Raw genomic sequence first — 9,783 nt, forward strand, 5'->3', positions numbered from 1 at the left:
GGCTTGTTGGTCTAGGGGTATGATTCTCGCTTAGGGTGCGAGAGGTCCCGGGTTCAAATCCCGGACAAGCCCTCCTTTTGTGTTTTCTGTTGGTCTTTTATAGTTATTACTTTTCAAAACAATCCTAAGATTACCAACTCTTTTAACCTGTTGGGGACCAAGGGCGCACAGGCACGCCCTTGCATCCCGATACTTAAGGACCAAGTGCGTACCTGTACCCCCTTGGCATTTTGGGCCACCACTGCGCACCAAGTGGTGATCGGGACAGGATGGCTGCTGATATCTATCAACAGCCATCCCGGCACATCACCTATGGGGGATTTCTAACATAAATACCCTCAAATTCACTTCAAAACTGAACTTATCCCTGAAAAATTCAGATTTAGAAATTTTCGTGAAAAAATTAGAAAATTGCTGCTATACTTTGAAGCCCTCTAATGTCTTCAAAAAGTAAAAACATGTCAATTTTATGATGCAAACAAAGTAGACATATTGTATATGTGAATCAATATCTAATTTATAGGGCATGTCCATTTTCCTTACAAGCAAAGTTTCAAAGTTAGAAAAATGCAAATTTTTCAATTTTTTCCTGAAATTTGGGAATTTTTCACCAAGAAATGATGCAATTATTGATGAAAATTTACCACTAACATAAAGTAGAATATGTCACGAAAAAACTATTTCGGAATCAAATTTATAAGTAAAACACATCCCAGAGTTATTAATGCTTAAAGTGACAGAGGTCAGATGTGTAAAAATGGCTCAGTCCTTAAGGTCAAAATGGAATTGGTCCCCAAGGGGTTAAAGGGAACAATTAGCCCACTATAAACTGTAGTGCTTTAGAAAGAAATACCTGAACCCACACTACAGATTTCATAGGCTACATTCAAAAACTGGAATATTCTAATTGGGGAAATTGCATACTGTGGGGCTGGCTAATACAGGAACTTATATACTGGGAGTACCTGTCTACTGAGGGAAATTGTATGCTGGGGCACCTGTTTACTGTGGGAAATGACATACTCAGGACACCTGTCTATTAGGGGAACTTACATTCTGGGGGCACCTGTCTACTAGGGGAACATTACATACTGGGGGCACCTGTCTACTAGGGGAACATTACATACTGGGGGCACCTGTCTACTGCATGAAGAAAACAACCAAATGGCCTGAAATCGAAGCCTAATATTGGGACATACCCCTCCCCTCAACCCACTTACCTTCCTACTTTACTGTGAGAGACACCAAAGGGGGCGTTATTACTGCTCGGTGCACTAAAGGTGGGGAAAAGTTTGGGTAGGTTTGGAAAAAAATATGCAAAGCTTCAGATGGTTTGGTAGGTTCATTGGATATGGTCATGGCATGGGGGGTACATGTTCCTAATATTCTTAGTCCAGGATGTAAATTACAGGGAAGAGTACATCAGGATGGATTGGGGGGCTTTATATTTGTAAATTCCAGAACATTTTCTTTCAATGTATTTATTTGTAGCTTTAAATATATAGACATTCTTCTAGATCTCTCTGTGGCACTTGACAAAGTACATCACAATCTCCTCTTCAGTCTTCTCTGCTCCATTGGTCTCAAGGACTCTTTCCTCTCTCTTTTTTTTTTTTTTACAACCTGTGGTATGAAAACTATTCAGGAACACAGTTTGCTGATGTTACATTTCTAAAATCCTCTGGATACAGATGTTAACAGCTGGCTCGTTGGTCTAGGGGTATGATTCTCGCTTAGGGTGCGAGAGGTCCCGGGTTCAAATCCCGGACGAGCCCTTCTTTTGTGTTTTTGTGGGTCTTATAGTAATTACTTTTTAAAACAATACTAAAATAACAAAATATATCTATATTTTTAAAGAAAAACAATTGATCTCCTTTAAACTGTAGTGTTTAGAAAGAAATGCCTAAAGCCATACTAAAACACAGATTTTGTAAGCTATATTTAAAAACTGGAACTTTCTACTGGGGGGGGGGGATTATATACTGGGGGAGGGGGGCCGGTGAATACAGGAAATTACATACTGGGGGGTACCTATCTACTGGGGGAAATTACATACTGGGGTCACCTGCCTGTTGGAAAAAGTTACATACTAGGGACACCTGTCTACTGGAGGTAATTACCTAAGGGTGGAGTGGGCTAATTCGGGAAATGACCCACAGGGGGTACCTGGCTACTGGGGTAAATTACACACTGGGAAAACCTGTTTACCAAATGAAGAAAACTACCACATGACCTGAAAAAGAAACCTAATGGTGGGAACCAGAGCTGGTTTTAGACTTTATGTGGCCCTGGGCAAAAATTAAAAATGGGGCCCCAAAAGCCGAACAAGTCAGTTCGCTCTTTCTGAGTGTTGCTGTGTAAGAGGGGGCGTGAAAGAGGAGTTTCAAAAACTGTGATTATCTGTTGTGCGGAGTGAATCTGTGGAGTGGGTGCGACTGCCTATAGCCCACATTCATATTTTGGGTAAGTTTTTCTCTTTTGCACATAGTGGGATAACTGTTAGAGTTTAAACACCCTTTTTCATTTTTTTTTTTTTTTCTCTGTTCCACCTCTAGGGGGAGGAGGAGTAGATTGGGCACAGGTGTATAAATCTTAGCTTGGGACTCTTATTGAGAGCTTGCTCTTTCTGAGTGTTGCTGTGTAAGAGGGGGCGTGAAAGAGGAGTTTCAAAAACTGGAGTTTGAAAGCAGGAGGTTGAGATCGCTGTGAGTTTTAATTTTTGAACCCACAAGGTCTACAAAAAATTTTAAGTGTAATTTTGACTGTCTGTTTTTTCCTATACATTTGTGAAATCCCCATAATTAGATGACCTCCATGTTGGAAAACGCAGTCCAATGTACATCCTGTTCAATGTATGCAATCCTTGAACAACAGTTTGAGGGTGCATATTGTTGTGCGAGATGTGTGCTAGTTGTCCGTTTGGAAGCCCAGATCCTGCATCTAGAGGGGCGACTGGCAACAATGAGAAGCATTAACAACATGGAGAGGAGTCTCGTGCTCACTGAGCAGGCACTCTCGGGAATAGAGGTGGGGGAGGACAGTGGGACGGAGTTGCAGGACAGTCAGGCAGTTAGCTGGGTTACAGTTAGAAAGAGGGGTAGGGGAAAAAGTGTCAGGGAGGCTAGTCCTGAACTGGCACACCCCAACAAGTTTGCCCGCTTGGCAGATGAGGGGGATGCCATTACAGAGCTAGCAGAACTGCAGCAGGATACCGCCTCTGACCGCCAGGGGGGTGTCTGCTCCAGTAAGGAGGGAGGGAGGAGTACAGGGCAGGCCAGACAGGTACTAGTGGTGGGGGACTCAATTATTAGGGGGACAGACAGGGCAATCTGTCACAAAGACCGGGATCGCCGAACAGTGTGTTGTCTGCCTGGCGCACGAGTTCGGCACATCGCGGATCGGGTTGACAGGTTGTTGGGCGGGGCTGGAGAGGACCCAGCAGTCATGGTACATATTGGCACCAATGACAAAGTAAGAGGTAGGTGGAGTGTCCTTAAAAATGATTTCAGGGACTTAGGCCGCAAGCTTAAGGCAAGGACCTCCAAGGTAGTCTTTTCTGAAATACTACCAGTACCACGAGCCGCACCAGAGAGGCAGCGGGAGATCAGGGAGGTAAACAAGTGGCTCAGAAGCTGGTGTAGGAAGGAAGGGTTTGGGTTCATGGAGAACTGGGCTGACTTCGCTGTCGGTTACCGGCTCTACCGTAGGGACGGGCTGCACCTCAATGGGGAGGGTGCAGCTTTGCTTGGGGAGAAGATGGCTAGAAGGGTGGAGGAGTGTTTAAACTAGGGACTTGGGGGGAGGGAACCTACAGCAAAGAGGGGGAAGATAGTGTAGATAGAGAGGTGGGAATTATAAATGTACCTGGGGGTGGAGCGGAGGGAGGGGTTAGAATAGTTAATAGGAATAAGCTTCATAGGAAAGTAAAACTTACACCCTTGAATCCCATTAACCCCAATAACATAAAGGATGGAAATGTAAAGTGTATGTTCACAAATGCCAGAAGCCTAGCAAATAAAATGGGGGAGCTTGAGGCCTTGATACTGGAGGAACATATTGATATAGTTGGGGTCACTGAGACATGGCTGGACTCCTCGCATGACTGGGCTGTCAATCTGCAGGGGTTTACATTGTTTCGCAAGGATAGAATGAACAGAAAAGGTGGTGGAGTCTGTCTGTATGTAAGAAGTGGTATGAAAGTCAGTGTGAACGATGCCATAGTGTGTGATGATTCTGAGGATGTGGAATCATTGTGGGTAGAATTACAAAAGGAGGGAAATACTGAAAAAATAGTATTTGGTGTAATCTACAGACCCCCTAATATTACTGAAGAGATAGAAGTTCGGCTTCATAAACAAATAGAGAGGGCCGCCCGGGCAGGTACAGTGGTAATAATGGGAGATTTTAACTATCCAGATATAGATTGGGGTCCGGGGTTGGCTAAAACTACAAAGGGGCGACAATTCCTAATTTTATTGCAGGATAATTTTTTTGGGCCAGTTTGTGGAGGACCCAACAAGAAGTGATGCCTTGTTGGATCTGATCATTTCCAACAACACAGAGCTGGTTGGTAATGTAACTGTGCGGGAAAACCTTGGTAATAGCGACCACAATATAGTTACTTTTGACTTAAAATGTAGAAAACAAAGACAGACGGGGAAGGCAAAAACATATAACTTTAAAAAGGCAAATTTCCCTGGGCTGAGGGCTGCACTACAGGACATAGACTGGGGGGAGGTGTTCTCAAATACTGATACAGAAGGTAAATGGGACATCTTTAAATCAACTCTAAATAACTATACAGCTAAATATATACCAAAGGGGAACAAATATAAACGATTAAAACTAAATCCTACATGGCTGACACATGATGTTAAAAGAGCAATAAACAACAAAAAAATAGCCTTCAAAAAATACAAATCTGAGGGGTCAGCTATAACATTTAAACAGTACAAGGAGCTTAATAAAATCTGTAAAAATGTAATAAAAACAGCAAAAATTCAAAATGAGAGACAGGTGGCCAAAGAAAGCAAAACTAATCCTAAATATTTTTTTAGATATATAAATGCAAAAAAACCAAGGACAGAGCATGTAGGACCCCTTAATAATGATAATGGGGAGGTTGTCACAGGCGATCAAGAGAAGGCGGAGCTACTGAATGGGTTCTTTAGTTCTGTATATACTATGGAAGAAGGAGCTGACATTGGCCAGGTCAGTGCTGGTAACACATCATGTAATGTACTGAACTGGCTTAATGTAGAGATGGTACAAGGTAAGTTAAGTGATATAAATGTAAGCAAATCCCCAGGACCGGATGAACTACACCCAAGAGTTCTTAGAGAGGTAAGTTCAGTAATATCTGTACCCCTGTTCATGATATTTAGAGATTCTCTGGTGTCTGGTATTGTGCCAAGGGACTGGCGCAAGGCGAATGTGGTGCCAATCTTCAAAAAGGGCTCTAGGTCTTCCCCAGGAAACTATAGACCGGTAAGTTTAACGTGCATTGTGGGTAAATTGTTTGAAGGACTTATAAGGGATTACATACAGGAATACATAGGGGATAATTGTATTATAAGTGATAGCCAGCATGGGTTTACTAAGGATAGAAGTTGTCAAACCAATCTAATTTGCTTTTATGAAGAGGTGAGTAGAAGCCTTGATAGAGGAATGGCTGTGGATATAGTGTTTCTGGATTTTGCTAAAGCGTTTGATACTGTCCCTCACAGACGTCTGACAGGTAAGTTAAGGTCTTTGGGTTTGGAAATTTTAGTTTGTAACTGGATTGAACACTGGCTCATGGATCGTACCCAGAGAGTGGTGGTCAATGATTCGTACTCTGATTGGTCCCCGGTTATTAGTGGTGTACCCCAAGGTTCAGTACTGGGCCCGCTGTTGTTTAATTTATTTATCAATGATATAGAGGATGGTATTAACAGCTCTGTTTCTATCTTTGCAGATGACACCAAGCTTTGTAGCACGGTACAGTCTATAGAGGATGTGTATAGGTTACAAGATGACTTGGATAGACTAAGTGTCTGGGCATCCACTTGGCAAATGAGGTTCAATGTGGATAAATGTAAAGTTATGCATCTGGGTACTAATAACCTGCATGCATCGTATGTCTTAGGGGGGATTAAACTGTCAGAGTCACTGGTAGAGAAGGATCTGGGTGTACTTGTAGATCACAGACTACAGAATAGCATGCAATGTCAGGCTGCTGCTTCCAAAGCCGGCAGGATATTGTCATGTATCAAAAGAGGCATGGACTCAAGGGACAGGGACATAATACTCCCCCTTTATAAATCATTGGTACGGCCTTACCTGGAATATGCTGTTCAGTTTTGGGCACCTGTCCATAAAAGGGACACTGCGGAGTTGGAAAGGGTGCAGAGACGCGCGACTAAACTAATATGGGGCATGGAACATCTTAGCTATGAGGAGCGATTAAAGGAGTTACAATTGTTTAGTCTTGAGAAGAGACGTTTAAGGGGGGATATGATAAACGTATATAAGTATATTAATGGCCCATACAAAAAATATGGAGAAAAACTGTTCCAGGTTAAACCCCCCCAAAGGACGAGGGGGCACTCCCTCCGTCTGGAGAAGAAAAAGTTTAGTCTCAAGGGGCGACACGCCTTCTTTACCGTGAGGACTGTGAATTTATGGAACGGTCTACCTCAGGAACTGGTCACAGCAGGAACAATTAACAGCTTTAAAACAGGATTAGATACATTCCTGGAACAAAATAAAATTAATGCTTATGAAGAAATATAAAATCTCATCCCTTCCCCAATATCGCGCCACACCCCTACCCCTTAATTCCCTGGTTGAACTTGATGGACATATGTCTTTTTTCGACCATACTAACTATGTAACTATGTAACATTTAGTTAATTCAGGATGTAGCATGCCAAGAGTATTGCAAGTTTATTAACCTCTTAAGGATTCTCCCCTGCTATGACGCGGGCTCACGGGCAGGGCCGGACTGGCGTAGCGGGATACCGGGAAAATCGCTGGTAGGCTGACCGCACAGTGGGCCGGCAGGGGCCGGCCTGTGTGCGGCAACACAGTGGCTGCTCACTCACACAAGGTGCTGACACTAAGTCAGGACCTTGGGTGAAGTGGCCACAGAGAGGCGGAGCTATGAGCTGTAGGCTCCCAGCCCTGCCACTCAAACCAGTACCTGCGCATCCAGAGCGCAGTGATTCCCAACCGTGATTTTTTTTATTTTTATCTCCCTCCCCAGCGCCGCAGGGGGAAGGGAAGTTTGTGTGCGCGCGCCGGAAGCTGTAACATGACTTGTGATGATGTCACTGTCATGTGATCAGTCACATGGAGGAGTCACATGATCAGGGGCCGCTGTTCTAGGCCTCAGCGTACCCCTATGTCCCCCAGCCTCCCTTAGCTTCCCCCCTGCAGCCCAGAGAGGGGAAGTGTGCGGAAGCTGCGCCGGGCCGGTGTAGTGACCCTTGCCGTAGCGTCCCCCTCCTCCCTGCAGTGAATGATTGCCCTGCCGGAGCCCTGAGTTGGTGCCCTGCCGGAGAGGGGAAGAACGGGTAAGAAAAGTGGCTTGCTTAAGGTACTGTACCATGTCCATCCTCCCCTCCCTCACCCATGTCCATCCCCCCTCCCTCACCCATGTCCATCCTCCCCCCTCCCTCACCCATGTCCATCCCCCCCTCCCTCACCCCCCTCCCTCACCCATGTCTATCCCCCCCCTCCCTCACCCATGTCTATCCCCCCTCCCTCACCCATGCTTATCCCCCCCCTCACCCATGTCCATCCCCCACTCCCTCACCCATGTTCATCCCCCCACTCCCTCACCGCCCTCCCTCACCCCCCCTCCCTCACCCATGTCTATCCCCCCTCCCTCACTCATGTCTATCCCCCACTCGCTCACCACCCTCCCTCCCCCTCCCTCACCCATGTCCATCCCCCCACCCTCACCCATGTCCATCCCCCCTCCCTCACCCATGTCCATCCCCCCCTCACCCATGTCCACCCCCCCTCCCTCACCCATGTCCACCCCCCCTCCCTCACCCATGTCCATCCCCCCCTCCCTCACCCATGTTCATCCCCCCCTCCCTCACCCATGTCCATCCCCCCTCCCTCACCCATGTCCACCCCCCTCCCTCACCCATGTCCATCCCCCCCTCCCTCACCCATGTTCATCCCCCCCTCCCTCACCCATGTCCATCCCCCCCTCCCTCACCCATGTCCATCCCCCCTCCCTCACCCATGTCCATCCCCCCTCCCTCACCCATGTCCATCCCCCCTCCCTCACCCATGTCCATCCCCCCTCCCTCACCCATGTCCATATCCCCCCTCCCTCACCCATGTCCATCCCCCCCTCCCTCACCCCTGTCCATCCTCCCCCCTCCCTCACCCATGTCCATCCCCCTCCACCTTCACCCATGTCCATCCCTCTCCTCTCTCCCATGTCCATCCTCCCCCCTCCCTCACCCATGTCCATCCCCCCCTCCCTCACCCATGTCCATCTCCCCCCTCCCTCACCCATGTCCATCCCCCTGCCTCACCCATGTCCATCCCCCCCTGCCTCACCCATGTCCACCCCCCCCTGCCTCACCCATGTCCACCCCCCCTGCCTCACCCATATCCATCCCCCTCTCCCTCACCAATGTCCATCCTCCCCCCCTCATCCATATCTATCCTCCTGTCATTCATGTCTTCCTTGTCCACCCCCTGTCCATCCCTGTCACCCATGTCCACCCCCATATTCACCCCTCTGTCCCCCCTCTTTTATCCCCCTTGTCATCCATGTCCACCTTGGCAACCCCTCTTTCACCCCTGTCCATACCCCTGTCACCCATGTTCACCCCCCGCCGTCCATCCCTCTGACCACCCCCCAGTCTACATCTGTCACCTATGTCCACCCCCCCATTCACCCCTCTGTCATCCCAGTCCACCCTTCTTTGTCACTCCTGTCCACCCCTCTTTTAACTGCTTGTCACCCTTGTCCGCCCCTCTGTTATCCCTGTCCATCCTCGTGTCACCCATGTTCACCCCCCCATTGTCCACCCCTCTGACCACATACTTGTCACCCATGTACACCCCTCTGTCCCTTTGTCACCCCTGCTATCACCTTGTCACTCCTGTCCACCCCTGCAGGGTCGGCCTTAGGTGTTCAGGCGCCCTGTGCGAGCTAACCTTGTGGCGCCCCCCCCCCCCTATTACCCCATAAACATACATAAAGAGGAAAAAAATCTTTGTAACAAATATATATTTTTTATATTTAATCATTCCCCTGCCCCCTTAATCAGTCCCATGTCCCCCTTAATCAGATGCAGTATAGTTCCCCCACATTAGGTGCAGTATAGCTCCCCACATTAGGTGCAGTATAGCTCCCCCACATTAGGTTGGCAGTATAGCTCCCCACATTAGGTGCAGTATAGCTCCCCCACATTAGGTGCAGTATAATGTTCCCCCAAATTAGGTGCAGTATAGTTACCCACATTAGGTGCAGTATAGCTCCCCACATTAGGTGCAGTATACTTCTCCACATTAGGTGCAGTATAGTTCCGAACATTAGGTGCAGTATAGCTCTCCACATTAGGTGCAGTATAGTTCTCCCACATTAGGTGCAGTATAGCTCTCCACATTAGGTGCAGTACAGTTCCCCGCATTAGGTGCAGTACAGTTCCCCCACATTAGGTGCAATATAGCTCCCCACATTAGGTGCAGTATAGCTCCCCACATTAGGTGCAGTATAGCCCCACATTAGGAAGAAGCAGTTTCCCCACATTAGGTAGTAGCAGGTTCCCC

The 9,783-nt window shown here is 47.4% G+C and overlaps 2 non-coding genes across 2 annotated transcripts; both read left to right on the top strand.

Annotated features, from left to right (window-relative positions):
* On the top strand, positions 1-72 carry TRNAP-AGG (transfer RNA proline (anticodon AGG)). The gene has a single exon. It is a non-coding gene; the product is annotated as a tRNA-Pro (tRNA).
* A 1,631-nt stretch (positions 73-1,703) lies between these two features.
* Positions 1,704-1,775, top strand: TRNAP-AGG (transfer RNA proline (anticodon AGG)). The gene has a single exon. It is a non-coding gene; the product is annotated as a tRNA-Pro (tRNA).
* Positions 1,776-9,783: the final 8,008 nt, after the last annotated feature.

Source organism: Hyla sarda, chromosome 2, assembly GCF_029499605.1.
Source record: "Hyla sarda isolate aHylSar1 chromosome 2, aHylSar1.hap1, whole genome shotgun sequence".
In the NCBI taxonomy this organism is placed as follows: domain Eukaryota; kingdom Metazoa; phylum Chordata; class Amphibia; order Anura; family Hylidae; genus Hyla; species Hyla sarda.